We start from the raw sequence: 19,681 nt of genomic DNA, 5'->3' as shown, positions 1-19,681 counted from the left end.
GAGGATCTGGGCGACGTGTACCAGTTTAGGGGCGACATACATGTTGACATAGGACACACGTTGGAGTTGGTTTAAGTTACGGTGCACATGACCGCGGACATGGTGCCGAATCGACTGCAAAAGCCGCCGGTAGGCGATGGCCATTGTGGGGTGTATGGAGGTCGTAAACTCGATACCCAAGAAACGAAGGGTGGTACTGACTGGGAGTGGGGTCGATACCATAACTGCGGGACCGCGCCCAATGTGCATCATAGTCGACTTGTGAACAATAAGAATGCTACCCGAAATACGTTCATACTGGTGGATACATTGGATGGCGTCATTGAGTTCCGTGGAGGAGCACGTGAGAAAGAGGAGGTCGTCCGCATAAGCCCTGCAGTGAAAGGTGTAGTCACGTAAGGTGAGACCCTGCAGTCCAGCCCAGAGATGAGGGGCTCAAGTTCAATGGCATATAGTAAAGTAGGGCATCCTTGACGCAGCCTCCCATTGTCTTGAACCATCGAGACCGCGGGAAGTATTAACCGGCGAATGGCATGGTCAGAGAGTAATGGGAACCCCATACATGTCGCCACCATGAGGAGGAATGGGTGTCGAACGCGATCAAAGGCACTCGTGAAATCGATGGATACCAGTGCTGCACGAAGGCGACAAACTGCCGCCAGCGCGATGAGGTCAGGGCATTCTGCTAGGGCTGTTTGTAGGGTGGCCCCACAACCACGTGCAGGCTGCTCCGGTGAAAGGACCTTAGGTAAGACGGTGCGTATGCGCGCTGCTAAGAGGCGTGCATAGAGTTTATAGTCTGCATTCATTAGTGTAAGGGGCCGATAAGCAGAGACATGAGACCCTCCCTTCGGCTTAGGCACAGGTAGAAGAATGCCAATGACGAATTCAGATGGAATTGGGAAGGACGGAGTAAAGAGTTCCTGAAACATTTCCGTCCAGCGAGGGAGCATTAACGTGGTGAACGCTCAGTAAACCTCCATGGGTAGACCATCTCGTCCTGGTGATTTGTTCTTCCCACCCTTTTTGATCGTATCTACCACATTTTCTGCGGTGATTGCAGACATCATGGACGTTGACTCCGCTACGGTGAGGGTCCGATCAGGGGAAGGACGGAGATCATCAGGAATTGGCGTTGCCATCGGTTTGTCGTCATAAGATTGGCGATAATGTTCAGCAAAGGCAGACACCACTGCCGCCTGTGTTGTGTGCTGAACACCGTCTGATGTCGTGATGTTCGGGACGAGAAGTCGACGTCGACGACGATGGTCTGTTGCGGCAAGGATTGTGGATGGCGTTTCGTCGTGGAGGAGGTCCTGTCGTCGAGAACTCACCACGACACCATGCAGTCGTGCACGTTGGAGACGAGCTTTAGTACGCTGTCGTTCCCTATGGGTTTCAGGTGATGGAGGGAGCGCATCGAGCTCATGAAGACCTTTCTGATCGCAGGTTTGGCACATTTGAGCCACCAATGGAACGTAGATGTGTACTGCGGGAGGCGTTTTTCGCAAGACGCCCATGTAGTGGCAATACACTGTCGGCAGTGTGGATCATTAAGGAGGGAGGCAGTAACCTCTGCTGCGCCATACTGATTGAGGTGGCAAAGTCAGGGAGCAAATGACGGCACAGTGGTCCGAAAATGCAAGGGGCCATCGTTCTGCTTAAAAGACCACTTTGCCAAGATGGGCAGAGACATAAAACCGGTCCAGTCTGCTCGCAGAATGTGCTGTATAATGGATAGAACCGGGGATATTGCCATGAATTTTCTCTCAAACCTCCACTGTAAGGTGTCAGGCAAATCCAACACCTTCCATGAAAACACTGACATGATAAGCAAATCCAGTAGTATGTCACATAGCTCCGAATAAATCGTTGTTGTTGTTGTGGTCTTCAGTCCTGAGACTGGTTTGATGCAGCTCTCCATGCTACTCTATCCTGTGCAAGCTTCTTCATCTCCCAGTACCTACTGCAACCAACATCCTTCTGAATCTGTTTAGTGTATTCATCTCTTGGTCTCCCTCTACGATTTTTACCCTCCACGCTGCCCTCCAATACTAAATTGGTGATCCCTTGATGCCTCAGAACATGTCCTACCAACCGATCCCTTCTTCTAGTCAAGTTGTGCCACAGACTTTTCTTTTCCCCAATCCTATTCAAAACCTCCTCATTAGTTATATGATCTACCCATCTAATCTTCAGCATTTTTCTATAGCACCACATTTCGAAAGCTTCTATTCTCTTCTTGTCTAAACTATTTATCGTCCACGTTTCACTTCCATACATGGCTACACTCCATACAAATACTTTCAGAAACGACTTCCTGACACTTAAATCTATACTCGATGTTAACAAATTTCTCTTCTTCACAAACGCTTTCCTTCCCAATGCCAGTCTACATTTTATATCCTCTCTACTTCGACCATCATCAGTTATTTTGCTCCCCAAAAAATACTTTATGTGTCTCATTTCCTAATCTAATACCATCAACATCACCCGACTTAATTCGACTACATTCCATTATCCTTGTTTTGATTTTGTTGATGTTCATCTTATATCCTTCCTTCAAGACACTATCCATTCCGTTCAGCTGCTCTTCCAAGTCCTTTGCTGTCTCTGAAAGAATTACAATGTCATCAGCGAACCTCAAAGTTTTTATTTCTTCTCCATGGATTTTAATACCTACTCCGAATTTTTCTTTTTTTACCTTCACTGCTTCCTAAATATACAGATTAAATAACATCGGGGAGAGGCTACAATCCTGTCTCGCTCCCTTCCCAACCGCTGCTTCCCTTTCATGCCCCTCAACTCTTATAACTGCCATTTGGTTTCTATACAAATTGTAAATAGCCCTTCGCTCCCTATATTTTATCCCTGCCACCTTCAGAATTTGAAAGAGAATATTCCAGTCAACATTGTCAAAAGCTTTCTCTAAGTCTACAAATGCTAGAAACGTAGGTTTGCCTTTCCTTAATCTAGGTTCTAAGATAAGCCGTAAGGTCAGTATTGCCTCACGTGTTCCAATATTTCTACGGAATCCAAACTGATCTTCCCCAAGGTCGGCTTCTACTAGTTTTTCCATTCGTCTGTAATTAATTCGCGTTAGTATTTTGCAGCCGTGACTTATTAAACTGATAGTTCGGTAATTTTCACATCTGTCAACACCTGCTTTCTTTGGAATTGGAATTATTATATTCTTCTTGAAGTCTGAGGGTATTTCGCCTGTCTCATACATCTTGCTCACCAGATGATAGGGTTTTGTCACGACTGGCTCACCCCAGGCCTTCAGTAGTTCTAATGGAATGTTGTCTACTCCCGGGGCCTTGTTTCGACTCAGGTCTTTCAGTGCTCTGTCAAACTCTTCACGCAGTATCATATCTCCCATTTCATCTTCGTCTACATCCTCTTCCATTTCCATAATATTGTCCTCAAGTACAGCGCCCTTGTATAGACCCTCAATATACTCCTTCCACCTTTCTGCTTTCCATTCTTTGCTTAGGACTGGGTTTCCATATGAGCTCTTGATATTCATACAAGTGTTTCTCTTTTCTCCAAAGGTCTCTTTAATTTTCCTGTAGGCAGTATCTATCATACCCCTAGTGAGACAAGCCTCTACATCCGTACATTTATCCTCTAGCCATCCCTGCTTAGCCATTTTGCACTTCCTGTCGATCTCATTTTTGAGACGTTTGTATTCCTTTTTTCCTGCTTCACTTACTACATTTTTGTATTCTCTCCTTTTATCAGTTAAGTACATTATCTCTTCTGTTACCCAAGGATTTCTACTAGCCCTCGTATTTTTACCTACTTGATCCTCTGCTGCCTTCACTACTTCATCTCTCATAGCTACCCATTCTTCTTCTACTGTATTTCTTTCCCCCATTCCTGCCATTTGCTCCTTTATGCTCTCCCTGAAACTCTGTACAACCTCTGGTTTAGTCAGTTTATCCAGGTCCCATCTGCCTAAATTCCCACCTTTTTGCAGTTTCTTCAGTTTTAATCTACAGTTCATAGCCAATAGATTGTGATCAGAGTCCACATCTGCCCCTAGAAATGTATTACAATTTAAAACCTGATTCCTAAATCTTTGTCTTACTATTATATAATCTATCTGAAACCTTCTAGTATCTCCAGGGTTCTTCCACGTATACAACCTTCTTTCATGATTCTTGAACCAAGTGTTAGCTCTGATTAACTTGTGCTCTGTGCAAAATTCTACCGGGCGGCTTCCTCTTTCATTTCTTAGCCCCAGTCCATATTCACCTACTACGTTTCCTTCTCTCCCTTTTCCTACTACCGAATTCCAGTCACCCATGACTATTAAATTTTCGTCTCCCTTCACTATCTGAATAATTTCTTTTATTTCATCATACATTTCTTCAATTTCTTCGTCATCTGCAGGACTAGTTGGCATATAAACTTGTACTACTGTGTGTAGGCGTGGGCTTCGCATCTATCCTGGCCACAATAATGCGTTCACTATGCTGTTTGTAGTAGCTTACCCGCATTCCTATTTTTTTATTCATTATTAAACCTACTCCTGCATTACCCCTATTTGACTTTGTATTTATAACCCTGATGATGATGATGATGATGACCTGACCAAAAGTCTTGTTCCTCCTGCCACCGAACTTCACTAATTCCCACTATATCTAACTTTAACCTATCAATTTCCCTTTTTAAATTTTCTAACCTACCTGCCCGATTAAGGGGTCTGACATTCCACGCTCCGATCCGTAGAATGCCAGTTTTCTTTCTCCTGATAACGACGTACTCTTGAGTAGTCCCCGCCCGGAGATCTGAATGGGGGCTATTTTACCTCCGGAATATTCTACACAAGAGGACGCCATCATCATTAACCATACAGTAAAGCTGCATTCCATCAGGAAAAATTACGGCTGTTGTTTCCCCTTGCTTTCAACCGTTCACAGTACCAGCACAGCAAAGCCGTTTTGGTTAATGTTACAAGGCCAGATCAGTCAATCATCCAGACTGTTGCCCCTGCAACTACTGAAGAGGCTGCTGCCCCTCTTCAGGAACCACACGTTTGTCTGGCCTCTCCACAGATACCCCTCCGTTGTGGTTGCACCTACGGTACGGCTATCTGTATCACTGAGGCACGCAAGCCTCCCCACCAACCGCAAGGTCCATGGTTCATGGGGTGGGGGGGGGGGGATAAATCGTGACATTAAATTAACCAAAGTAATACGAGTAACGAGTGAGCAAATGGAATACCACAGACTAACACAAGAATGCATAAATGCATGTCATACCTTCCCACCGTGAGACAGAAGCAGTTCTGATGGGAGAAACGAGAACAGAAGCCGAGAGCAGAACCGTGTTAAGCTAGAAGGCCCTACGATAAGGGACGGAGACACACGTCGCCAGCTAACCGCTAGGACCACCCCCCAGCCCATGTTAAAAGTTAGAGCCCTCCAGAAGAACAGTATAGATCTTACGATAACACTAAAAGAGCCACCCCAGCCGCAAGTTTTAGCGTGAGACTTTTTCGCGTCTCTGTTACGTCAGGACCACCTCCCAGCCCATGTTAAAAGATAGAGCCCTCCAGAAGAACAGTATAGATCTTACGATAACACTAAAAGGACCACACCAGCTGCAAGTTTTAGCGTGAGACTTTTTCGCGTCTCTGTTACGTTGCAAACTTTAAAAACATTGCCCCACTACGAAAAGTATAACGTTTCTCATTGGATAGACAGAATTTTTGTAGGCGGAGCTTAAGGTTGACATTGAGACCCTGATTGGTCAGATGAAAACACAGCCAGATAGTTTTTTTAAACCAACTTCGGTAAATTGTAGTAAGGAAAAGTTAGGAGAGAGTTGTTTCCGAGACGGCGAGGTGAGCGGAGCTGTGCTGCCCGCTGCCCCCTGACGAACATTGACAAGATAATGAACGCATGCGATGCCACATAACAGCGCATAAAGCTTCACTCTGAACTGCAGAAGTCTCATCTGTTACACCCCCTTTTTGCGTAATACTAGTGTCGATCGTCAATTAAAGCTCATGGTGTTCACATTTGCCACTTGAAGTAAAAATCTGAAATGCGGTGATTTTTCTGCTATATAGTTATTGGGTAGTAATTTTCGACAAGTTAGATAAGTAATTAAAGATAATTGAGGGTCATTGTAGACCATTTTGATAGTTTTCTCTTTTGTGAAACTTAATTTAAACCTAGATTATAGATGTGATATGGCATAGGTCATCCTTCGATCCATTGTAGAACTTGGAAACCCATTCAGGGAATATTCGTTCACATTTTCGTTGAACGCAGTTGGTTTTTACCATCCTGTATTAAAACATTTCCTTTTATCAATAGTGCAATTTATAAACAATGTTTTGTGAGTAGAATAAAATTTCCAATGGTAAACTTAACTGCTTTTTCGACGTTATTTTACCAGCTAACTAAAAATAGGAAAGCCTTGAACCCCTTCCACTAAATTTAGTTAGTGTTAAGATTTTTTTACAGGGAGTGCAGTGGAGCTGACCCTGAAATCATTGAGTATTTGGTTATATCATCGCTAGTCTCACTGAACTGTTCTGAACTCTACATGTCATGTGTGGTCTGACGTCTCCTTACCAGCAACAGGTCCCAGGTTCAAACTAGTCAATTCCCTAAAAAAACACGCTCAGAGCGTCATTGCACGAAAGTGGTAGGGAGACACGATATAGAACAACAGACACCACACAGAATGTTAGAAAATGGCGACCCTGCCAGGATGGTAAAATACCATGATTGAAGGTCGACCACATGCCAAACTAGTTCAGAAAAATTTTCGTAACAAAAGAAAGAATTTTTAAAGGCATAAATAGTTGAAAACAGTAGCTGTAGCGATAGATAGTGAGACATTCTAGCAGAGATAACAGCATAATTAAGTTATGAATTTTAAAAATTGTTAGAAGTAAGTTTTCTCCTCAATGCAAGCGCACAGGTGGCGGATACATCGTTGACAAGTTGGTTCTGACCGAACAAGTAAGTGAATGGATTGTCAGTCTTGGGTATAATAAGTGTCAAGTCGTGTGAAGAAAAAGTTTATGAAACGCGTGAGATCGTATGAGCGCATGTTGACTCGAAGTAGGGCGCGTGAATTGCTTTTAAAACAATAAGGGATTCGGAAAGATTAGCAATGGCAAATCAGGACCTTGACCGAATTGAGGTAGAGACCCAGCATGAAAATCGACAGAGAATAGAGGACAGTACAACAGACGATGCAGTATCGCGAGAAATAGGACATATAAAGCACCATAACGAGGATAATGTACGTCAAGGCATAGAAAACGTAAGTCAGCATACGACAGGGGAGCAGGAAATTAGAGAGACAGTCGATGAGGATTCTAACTTGCGTCTTGAATACGTAGAACCCATAGTACAAGTAATCAGAGCTCCCTCACCACAGAGTACAAGGAATGCGAGCAGAAACGTGTCACTGCACAGTTCAATGCAATCGGTTGCGAACCAACACTTGGGCGAAAACACAGAGCGTAGAACGTCGGATGAAAACGCAGTAGGACCCACCAATCTGGCAGAATTATTACAACAAATTACGGAAACCATGACAAGGCAAAATAAAGACATAGCGAACCAAATTCAAATTCAGAATGCAGAAACCACGAGACAAATGCGTGCGATTAAAGAACAAAACAAAAAAATTCAGTTACACCTAAGTCATATTGAAGACGAGGCAAAAGAATCTCGAGAAGTGATAGGAAACTTAATAACAGGTCACAATCAATTGAGAACAGACATTGACAAGGTACAAGCGGACGTACAAACATTGCGTAATGACACTCAGCACGAGATCAAAACATTACGTAACAACACCCAGGGAGAAGTCAAGAAACTAGAGAAACAGATAAACGAAATTACTAGACAAGCAACAGGTACAGCTCGTGAAGTTGTTGAAAACAGTTTGTTACACAAACATATCACAAAAGCAGCGCTGAAAAGATATGATAACCGCATAGTCAAAATAGAAGCGCAAACGAAGCGACAATTTCAGAAATTGCGAACAGAGTTGTTGCAAACCATTGAAGAGCGTAGTGAACAGGATCGAACAAGCACAGAGTCTGCAACCACATCCGTATCTGTAACAGCACCGGAAAAACAAGCAATTAACGAAGATATTACGCATTTGCGATTCCAATCACAGGCGGAAAGTAACATACGTGAAATCAGACAGCCTGCACAGCAACAAACACGTTTCGAAATTCTTGATGAACAAACGTCATCACAAACGCATGCGGAACCACAAATGTATGTTTCAAGACAGTCTGGATCGTGCAATGAAGCGGAAGCGGCAAGGTTAGCCAGACAAAATACCGAACCAATACCTGACAATGGAAAGCCAGGTCGCGAAGAGTACAGTGCAATGCATTCAGCTACACGTTCACAACCGATGGAAGAAAATTATTGCGTACCACTCCAACGATACTACGCAAGGGTAGGCGAAAGTTACAGTGGACAATATCCAATGGATCTACCACAACCGGAAAGAACGACGGGAGAAATTATCAGAAACAAAAGTGGCGAAGAATCGCGAATTTCATATGAAACTACGACGAAGTACGACAACGATCATTTCCTCAGGCAGAAAATTTCAACACTTTCGAGAAGGAAACTCATTACATCCACGAACTTTTATTGATCAATTCCGAGTAGGATTACCAGAACACTGGACGCTAGCACACAAATTAGACTTTATATGTGCACACATGTCAGAAACAGTCGCTGAAACCATGCAGACTGTTGCAGCGACATGCCGATCGTACGAAGATTTCAGAGAGAAGTTTCTCTCACGATATTGGTCCAGCGAAGCACAGAACAGAGTGAAGTACGAATTATTACATAACCCATATTTTGAAAATTCAGGAGAGAAGAGTCCCGTGAAATTTTTCGAATTAATGGCAAAGAAAAATCAATGCTTAGATGTACCATACAGTGACGGAGAGTTGATTAAATTATAAGCGATGAAGCTACCATTGAAATACCAGCAATCTTTAGTAGGTCGCGGAGGCAATGACGTTGAAGCATTTAAAGGTATTCTAAGGGAACTAGAGTTCATATTTTCGGAAGATGACGCAAGAAAAAGACGAAGCGCACGTGAAAACGAAAGCAAAACGCAGTGGAATCCACAAGACACAGTACGAAGAAACAATAATTACGAACCATGTGATAACTTCGCACCAAGAAACGACAATAGTTTTCAACAAAGAACCGGTTATGGATTTAGAAGAGAATATGGCAATAACTATAATTCACCCAGGAACGGCAACAACTATTACAGACGGAATAACGACAACCGGAACGGGTACTGGAGAACCAATAGACCGACAAATTATCAACAAAGAAACCACTATCAACAAGCTGAACAAGAAAAGAGAATACAGATAGAAGAGGTGGAGGTAAGACCACCAAAAACGTTCGAATTGACAGCTAAGCGCCCATGCCAAAGAGAATGACGCACCGACCCAGGACAATTGCGGCACCTTGAACAGAGAAGTAAAAATCTTATCACGAGAAGAGAAGAAGGAAGAAACAAATCCGCAGGGACCAGATGAAAACGAAGACAAGAAAATAACAATATCATGTTGGGACGAAATTAATTGGGAGAATACTGACGAGGAAGATGAATTACCAGAGGCATGCACAACGCATGTAGGAGGAAAGGACGAAGTAATGAGTATTGCAGAGCTATTTGAGATGGAAACCAGGGAAAGCGAATTCAATGAGGATAATGCGCAGTCGACAGAAGTTGAAAATAAGTTACGAGTGGGCGCACAACCCAACGTATATAATGAAGGAAGTTATGAAGCGATAAATAGAGCATTTAGATGCGATTATGTGGAAGTAGCGACGAAGAAGGAGAAGATGGACGAGGATGAGGAAAAAGTAGAGGATGTTGAAGAAACCGTAAATGAAGGAAGAAATAGAGAAGAGGAAATAAAAGAGAGAAGTAGCAGTCGAAGCTTATCCTACAGAAAGTTTGAATTCACAAGGGAAATTCCTAAAAAGACTCATGTATGATTGAGTGGAGGATTCGTTGATGCAAGAAGAAGAACAGAACAAACCCTTTCAAATTCAACCAATTGTGAAGGCCATGGTAAAGCACATCCCAGTCAATATTGTAATTGATAGCGGAAGTGAACTGACTGCGATCTCAGAAAATTTATTCATGCAGTGTAATGCCAATGAGGAATTGCCAGGTCTGAAAACATGTAAGATAAAAGTAAGAGGTCCTATTATAAACAATGCTGCGGAAGTTACGAGACAAACAAGGTTATCTCTTTCGTGTCAAGGTCAAAAGATCGAAGCCAACTTCGTGATTATACCTAAACCAACTGTAGATTTGATTATAGGTGCAGATTTTTTAAATGAGAGACGAGCGATAATATATATGGGAAAAGGTAGCGTAACATTCGGGTATGTCACACTTCTCTTTGAGCAAAAGCTAATATTAGAAGAAATACCAGTTATAAACAAACAATTAAGAATGACATGAGATAAAGAAGATGAAGAATTAGAATGGTATGCACTAAAGGGGGAATCGCCTCAACTCATGTTAGAAGTCCATAAAGAAATCGACGAAAAATTGCAAGAAGTTCGAGGTATTTCGGAACACAGTAAAAGAGAATTAGAGGGTATTTTACGAGATAAAGCAGAGGTATTTTTACCTAAGACTGGCAGTATTAAACACTTTCAGTACAAGTTTGAAGTAAAACAGGCAAAACCTTAGGACTTCACCATGTGAGCCATATCAAAAAGTTTGAAGATTAATTTTATTACTGGTAAATAATCAGCACAATATTTCAAGATTATGTTGCAGATAAGATCGTCAGGAGAAAGAAGAATGAAGAGAGAGGAAGGTGAGAAAAAGAAAGTAGTTTCAATAAAAACAAAAACATAAATAACACCAATAGTACCATAGATTAAGGTGAAGGGATAAAGCGTAGATAGCCTAACAGCATGAAATACTAGAATGCTATACACGACGACACTACACAAAAATAAAAAACGAATTTGAGGATTCTTGTAGACATTAAGACTCAAAATATCTTAGAATTGTAACATGGAAAGGGCGCCGAAATTTGTAAAGCTTTTAAGAAGGCGTAAAACAATGTAGGTGCTAGTAATATGTTAGATGATTATAAGTAAAACTTTTTGTAAGAACCATTGTAAAAACTCCAGCAAGGACGAGATGCAACGACCCATAAGTTGCAACGCAAGAAGTATCAAGAAAGGAAACGACATAATTAGCAAGACACGATTCCTACAAGGCAGAAGCATCGAGAGAAGGGAAAGGACAGTGAGACCAACAGAAGGCCCTTGTAGCCGAAGTGGGCAGTAAATAAATCTGCTGCCAAGCTGAACCACAGTCTGGCGGAACCCTCCTGGGACAGAACACGGAACCACACAGTGGCGGAACCCTGCAGAGACACGACAGGACACCGAATGCCAGAACGGTCTCCGAACGCCCCGACTCAGTGGAGCAAGCAAAAAACGGCCCGACGAGAAGACCGCTTCGGCAAGCCACCACTGGCCAAAAAAAAATTGTGTTTAACTCACACTACTGCTATTAAACAGCACGCTGATGCATGAAACTGAAGAAAACTTCCACAAAGTAAAAATGACATGCCCAAACAATTTATCAAATTGTTACTAAGAGGAGAACTTCAAAGCGACTAGTTATCAATAAATATTTCCATATCCTGCCCAGAGAAGAACCAAGAAGCAAGTAAGAAGCAGAGAAAAAGCAGGAAGAACAGAAGTTGAAGATTCGCAAGATTGAGACCAAGAAAGAAGATGGGTGAAGAATAGACGACATACCTTCCCAAATCCCTATCCTATTGTAAACTAGTCGTCTGCAAAGTATTACAACGAAAAACGACCGCTTTCAGCGACACATAACGATGACTTTCACGTATACAAAGCCAGTAAACCATGAGATTCTGCACTCACAGCTCAATTCCATTATGGGACCTCCATAACAGCAACACACACTTGCAAAGCCAACAAGGAACGATGAACGCAGCTGTACATCAAATACTTGCCCACATCCATCTCGCTCAAGTCCATCACCTTTGTGCAAAAAACATTCACCAACCTCATGCTTAAACATTCATAGGATTGTGTGAATGTGTGAAACAAATTATGTGATGTAGGAATTGTGCAAAAGAAACGTGTGAAAAACTAAATAAGTTAAGCACACCAGACAGCAAATAAACTACAAAATAACAGTCATTGACTATGGACTTAAGTAAAAAACAGACTATCGATCATAATAAGTCATTAGTTCTGAAATGGACAGTATATAAAGAACAAAAGTAAGGCATAATAAACACTAAAACTATATGCCACTTATTTTCTCCTCATAAAAATAAAAGAATAACTATATTTTACTTATTTTCTCCTTATAAAACAAAGAATAAAGATTTCTCTTGTTGGATGTTTTCCCTTTTTTTAAGATTTGTACCATTTGTTAGGATAATATCTCAATACTTGTGTATGTATATTTCTTTGTCAAAGCAATTCTTGGAAATAATTCTTATTTGTTAGTGTAACAATGTTGAAATGAGTGTCTAGAAACAAAAACATTTTACTTGTACATGATATTTAGAAAATGTGTTAGGAATAGATTTTACTTAATTACTACATTTATAAAAATAATATTTCTAAGAAAATCGATGTGAGAGACTCCTCACTTTCGATAACAAACTTCTTAAAAAACAAACTTCACAATTAAATAAAGAAAGAAAATAATTAAAAAATAATGATTATAATAGAATAAAAATATTCTTCCCTTGTCAATATAAACATATTTTTGATAATAATGTGGAAGAATATAAAAATATAAATTAGTAATACAAATTAGCATAGAACAGAATAACGTGGCTGAACAGTAGGTAACAAAATTTAGATAATGGAATAATTTTTGACTGGCTTGGACAACGATTCAATCATTGCCTAACTTCAGTGCAAAAACTAAGTTCTAAGGGTGGTGATATGTAAGGTGTCAGGCAAATCCATCACCTTCCATGGAAACCCTGACATGATAAGCATATCCAGTAGTATGTCACATAGCTCCGAATAAATCGTGACATTAAATTAACCAAAGTAATACGAGTAATGATCGAGCAAATGGAATACCACAGACTAACACAAGAATGCCTAAATGCATGTCATACCTTCCCACCGTGAGACAGATGCAGTTCCAAGGGGAGAAACGAGAACAGAAGCCCAGAGCAGAACGCCAGCTGAAGTGGCCATCCGTTTCTAGGCGCTACAGTCTGGAACCGCGAGACCGCTACAGTCGCAGGCTCGAATCCTGCCTTGGGCATGGATGTGTGTGATGTCCTTAGGTTAGTTAGGTACAACTAGTTCTACGTTCTAGGCGACTAATGACCTTAGAAATCGAGTCCCATAGTACTAAGAGCCATTTTTCGAGAGCAGAACCGTGTTAAGCTAGAAGGCCCTACGATAAGGGATGGACACCCACGTCGCCATCTAACCGCTAGGGCCACCCCCCCCAGCCCATGTTAAAAGCTAGAGCCCCCCAGACGAACAGTATAGATATTACGATAACACTAAAAGGGCCACCCCAGCCGCAAGTTTTAGCGTGAGACTTTTTCGCATGTCTGTTACGTCAGGACCACCCCCCAGCCCATGTTAAAAGATAGAGCCCTTCAGAAGAACAGTATAGATCTTACGATAACACTAAAAGGACCACACCAGCTGCAAGTTTTAGCGTGAGACTTTTTCGCGTCTCTGTTACGTTGCAAACTTTAAAAACATTGCCCCACCACGAAAAGTATAACGTTTCTCATTGGATAGACAGAATTTTTGTAGGCAGAGCTTAAGGTTAACATTGGGACCCTGATTGGTCAGATGAAAACACAGCCAGACAGTTTTTTTTAAACCAACTTCGGTAAATTGTAGTAAGGAGAAGTTAGGAGGGAGTTGCCTCCGAGACGGCAAGGTGAGGGGAGCTGTGCTGCCCGCCTCCCCCTGACGAACAAAAAAGTGGTTCAAATGGCTCTGAGCACTATGGGACTTAACATCTTAGGTCATCAGTCCCCTAGAACTTAGAACTACTTAAACCTAACTAACCTAAGGACATCACACACATCCACGCCCAAGGCAGGATTCGAACCTGCGACCGTAGCAGTCCCACGGTTCCGGACTGCAGCGCCTAGAACTGCACGGCCACCACGGCCGGCCCCTGACGAAGACCGACAAGGTAATGAATGCACGCGATGCCGCATAACAGCGCATAAAGCTTCACTCAGAACTGCAGAAGTCTCATCTGTTACGCCCCCTTTTTGCGTAATACTAGTGTCGATCGTCAATTAAAGCTCATGGTGTTCACATTTGCCACTTGAAGTAAAAATCTGAAATGCGATGATTTTTCTGTTATATAGTTATTGGGAAGTAATCTATGACAAGTTAGATAAGTAATTAAAGATAATTGAGGGTCACTGTAGACCATTTTGATAGTTTTCTCTTTTGTGAAACTTAAATTAAACCTAGATTATAGATGTGATATGGCATAGGTCATCCTTCGATCCATTGTAGAACTTGGAAACCCATTCAGGGAATATTCGTTCACATTTTCGTTGAACACAGTTGGTTTTTACCATCCTGTATTAAAACATTTCCTTTTATCAATAGTGCAATTTATAAACAATGTTTTGTGAGTAGAATAAAATTTCCAACGGTAAACTTAACTGCTTTTTCGACGTTATTTTACCAGCTAACTAAAAATAGGAAAGCCTTGAACCCCTTCCACTAAATTTAGTTAGTGTTAAGATTCTTTTACAGGGAGTGCAGTGGAGCTGACGCTGAAATCATTGAGTATTTGGTTATATCATCGCTAGTCTCACTGAACTGTTCTGAACTCTACATGTCATGTGTGGTCTGACGTCTCTTTACCAGCAACAGGTCCCAGGTTCAAACTAGTCAATTCCCTAAAAAACACGCTCAGAGCGTCGTTGCGTGAAAGTGGTAGGGAGACACGATATAGAACAACAGACACCACGCAGAATGTTAGACAACTAGATGAAAATCTTCGATTAAGGTGAGCAGCGCCGGGCATGGCGAATAACCACGCATTTGGTCCTGCGGATGGAGGACGCACTTGAAATCGCCTCTCATTATTCCAGCGTCGAGGGTCTGCGCAACTTGCGCCACGGAGTCCACTCACCGTTCTGGAGTCTGAAGATGGTTCCTAAATAGAAACGAAAGAGGTCACTTCAATAAAAATAAAAAATTGCGATCAAGACTGTTTTTAATCTTTAAATAGGAATAACTACTTCTATAAGGGCCATAGGTGGATCAGCACGTTATTCACTTGCTCAGTTTCTGAACCTCTTTGTTCTGAATTAATTATCCAATTTTTTTTGAAACTGTAATCATTTCGTTGTCTGTGCTTGTACATCACATCTACTAATTTCCGTCCAGTTTGTATAATTCCTTCGTGGTGCGTCGTGTGTGTGTGTGTGTGTGTGTGTGTGTGTGTGTGTGTGTGTATGGAGGGTGGGGCAGGGAGGGTTATAGAGTTTATTGAAAAAAAGGTGATATTGTTGGCCGGGAGGCCCAATCTGGGGAAGTTCGGCCACCGAGTGTGTGGGACGGCTGGTGGAATTATTTTGTTTTAAAATAAAATGTTTTGTATTTGTGGGGCAGCGGGTAGAATTATTGTTATTTAAATGTTCCTATTATTTATGCTGTCTTTTGCCGTTCTCAACACTGGCTCTCTAACTACAATTTTGGCAACCAGAAAGTGATTAGCGAAACGTGAAGCCTGTAATTAGAATTCCTAGTGCCCACTTCATCTGAGAAATACACTTATAGCTACAGCTTATAGCTCTGAGGAATTAGGAGATTGTCTGGGATTCATAATCAAAAACGATCGTGAAAAAACGTTCGATATATTCTGAAAGTCAGAGATGAAAAAAAAAAAAGAATCCACACAATCCAACTACCAGAGCAGTTCAGAGTCTAATGTGCTGATGCAACTATAACTGTTCAAATTAAATGTTTAAGTGAATGCTCGCCATAATTTGATGATAATGTTCATCAAACGCCACGCTAAATAGTGGTAGAATGTCTGTCCCGCGGCGGCACGTGAAAATACGACATACGCAAACTGAAGATAGATAATTAAAGTCATCCCAGAATTTACACTTCACTCGAAAATGATTTCATGGTTACGCATATCCCGAGTAACTTATTACGGCATCCGAGGCCGTTTATAGCAATGATACCGACGCGACGCGACTCCCGGCACAGATGGTGTGCTAATCTGCGTCTGGAGAGAACTGGGACCTTCCTTCCTCGCGCAGCGTTCTTATATATAAAGCCGCGGTGCGGACGGCTAAGGGAACGCCTGATCAAATCGGCTCTCCCGACTAGCCGCTGGGCTAGTAATGCACCACTTTAAGTTATTGAATAAATCATCGCTCCTTTTGCTGATGGCAGATGAAGCTCTCAATTTAAATGCGCAATCAGCACAGAGGTAAGCCATCATAATAAAAGTCTGACGTGGCTAAGTAAAATATTTTGGGGGAGAGAATTAATTTAATTACACTACACGCAGTAGACGAGCTCTGAACTTGCCCTTTGGAGATACGCTATCGCTATAGTTTTATAGTTATTCAATTGAAATTTTTCACATCTTTATGATTATAGCGGATCTCCATTCTACTTAAATATAAACATCTTAGCCTTATTTATTAGCCTACTTAATCTATCTTGCTTCCTTAATTTTTAAGACAAAAACCAGAAAATATTGAATTTCAACTAAAATCTTAATTTGTGAGATCCAAAGTACTGTTTCTATTAAATTATTATGAAAAAGGAATCTAAATATAAATTTTTAAGTCTCTAGCTCTTTTCTGTTGCGCCAATGATTTTTACAGAAAAACGTCCAAATTTCGAAAATGGTTAAAGTTATCGAACTGACATTCAACACATATTAATTTAGTATTAATCCTGACATGCTAGAACCGTTCCAGGTTATATACTTGATTTTTAAAATATTGCGCAACATTTACGACGTCAGAGCTAGTTACAGCGGACTAGGCTGGCACACAATGGAAAGACTGATGTGAATTTTATACGGTGTGAGTAGGCTGCTTCCCTACAAGTGGAAGTCTTATTTCACTGGACGCCACACTGGGCGACTCGCGTGCCGGCGATGAGGATGAAATGATGATGAGGACAACACAACACCCAGTCCACGAGCGGAGAAAATCTCCAACGACGCCGGAAATCGCTTCATGTGGGGCAAGGACGTTACCACCCATCTAAGCAGGCAGACATAGAGTTTACTTATATTCATCATGAGATGCGAAAGTGCAGTTCTTGGTGTGCAGAAGACATCCTTTAATACATAAAAAGAAAGCGCTCCGTCTTCAGGCCACGAGTAGCCTACTGGGACCATCAGACCGCCGTGTCATCCTCAGTGGAGGATGCAGATAGGAGGGGCATGGGGTCAGCACACCGCTCTCCCGGTCGTAAGATGGTATTCGACTATTCGGTCGAGTAGCTCCTCAATTGGCATCAAGACGGTGAGTGCACCCCGAAAAATGGCAACAGCGCATGGCGGCCTGGATGGTCACCCATCCAAGTGCCGACCACGACCGACAGAGCTTAACTTCGGCGATCTCACGGGAACCGGTGTACCCACTGCGGCAAGGCCGTTGCCACATCCTTTTATACATAACAATCTAAATTACGTGCTTATATTTTCTTTTATTTTCTTGGGTGGGTGGAAGGAGGGGAAAGAGGAATGGTGGTATATGACGTGCTTTTCTGTTGTTCTCTAGTGTGCTGAATGTATTTTACATGCTGTGTGTATGCGTGTGTGAGGAGGGAGGGGGAGGAAAGGGGAGAGGGAGAAGATGTGGGCTCACTCGTGCACGTATCACGTGATTCTCCTGGATCTGTAACGTACTCCGCGAACTGTTACTAAAATAGCACACAGAAAGATTCTCGGTTACTTCATGAGTGTGTGCCAGCATTAGGGGCCGCCTGTTCCGCTCCGTGCAGGAAGAGAAGCGATGGCAGCAATTGTGATGTGACGAACTCTTCCGAGAAGCGACAGTGTAGGGGGCGTGGCTCGGCGTCCTGAAGAAGCTGTCAGCGCAGCGCCGGAGCGGCCCTACAGGCGAGAGGAGAGACGGGGCCCTTCGCTGACGTCATCTTTGGCTTACCACAACTCCCGGCGCCCTGGTCATCTGGTCATCTGACCACGTATATTACTAGTAACAGAAGCTAGGTAGTTTGTAAGTAGGCTGTTTAGGTTTTTATATTGGTAACGCCACGTAGCGCTCTGTATGAAAATCACTGGCTGTGCTGTGTGCAGCCTGTGGCTGGGTGGCATTGTTGGAATAGTCGCTATTGTAGTGTTGGGCAGTTGGCTTTTAACAGCGCGTAGCGTTGCGCAGTTGGAGGTGAGCCGCCAGCAGTGGTGGATGTGGGGAGAGAGATGGCGGGGTTTTGAGAGCGGATGATCTGGACGTGTGTCCATCAGAGACAGTAAATTTGTAAGACTGAATGTCATGAACTGATATATATATATATATATATATATATATATATATATATATATATATATAATGACTTTTGAACACTATTAAGGTAAATACAATGTTTGTTCTTTATCAAAATCTTTAAAATATTTCATTTGCTAACTATGCCTATCAGTAGTTAGTGACTTCAGTAGTTAGAATCTTTTATTTAGCTGGCAGTATTGGCGCTCGCTGTATTCCAGTAGTTAGAGTAATGAAGATTTTTGTGAGGTAAGCGATTCATGAAAGGTATAGGTTATTGTTAGTCAGGGCCATTCTTTTGTAGGGATTGTTGAAAGATTGCGTTGCGCTCAAAATATTGTGTGTCAGTTTAGTGATGATCAGAATAGAGGGAAACGTCCGAGTACGTTCAGTTTTACTCAGCTGTTTGAAAATCAAATAACGTAAGGGTTTACCAGCACAGTAATTCGCTAATTTCTCTAAGGGGACGTTTCATAATCTAGATAGTTATCAGTTCAGTCACATCTTGATAAGATAACAACGTGAGGCAAAAGATGGAAACGAAATTCTTAGAAATGTAAGATTGTGCACTTCTCGAAACGAAAAACATAGCATCCTCTGATTGTAGTATCAATGACTCCCACTTCCGACCTGTCAGCGCATACAAATACTTGGGCTAAGAATTTGTTGGGGTATGAAATGGAAGGATCACATAGTCTCAATCACAGGCAAAACAGTTGGCAGAGAGCAGTTCATTGGTAGAACACTAGGCAAATGCAATCAGTTTACAAAGAAGATTGCATACAAAACAGTCGTGGGTAATACACTCGTGCGACGCGTCTTAGAATGTTGCTGAAGTACGGCGGATCCGAACCAAGTACAAGGAAACAGGGGATATTGACCGAATATGAAGAGCGGCAGTGCGAACGATCACAAATATGTTTGGCCCATGGGAGAGTGTCACGGAGATGCTGAAAGAACTGAACTGGCAGACGCTTCAAAACAGACGCAAGCTATTTCGTGAAAGAACAATTTTTCTACAACCAACGTTAAGTTGCAGACACAACGAAAAAGACATGCCAAATTTAAACAGACGCAAAATCTCCAAGACTCGCGATCTTTTACAGAAGCTAGAAATTT

The sequence above is a fragment of the Schistocerca cancellata genome, chromosome 5 (assembly GCF_023864275.1).
Source record: "Schistocerca cancellata isolate TAMUIC-IGC-003103 chromosome 5, iqSchCanc2.1, whole genome shotgun sequence".
NCBI classification, from domain to species: Eukaryota; Metazoa; Arthropoda; class Insecta; order Orthoptera; family Acrididae; genus Schistocerca; species Schistocerca cancellata.
The sequence above is the reverse complement of the archived record's forward strand: the minus strand, read 5'-3'. Positions refer to the sequence as shown.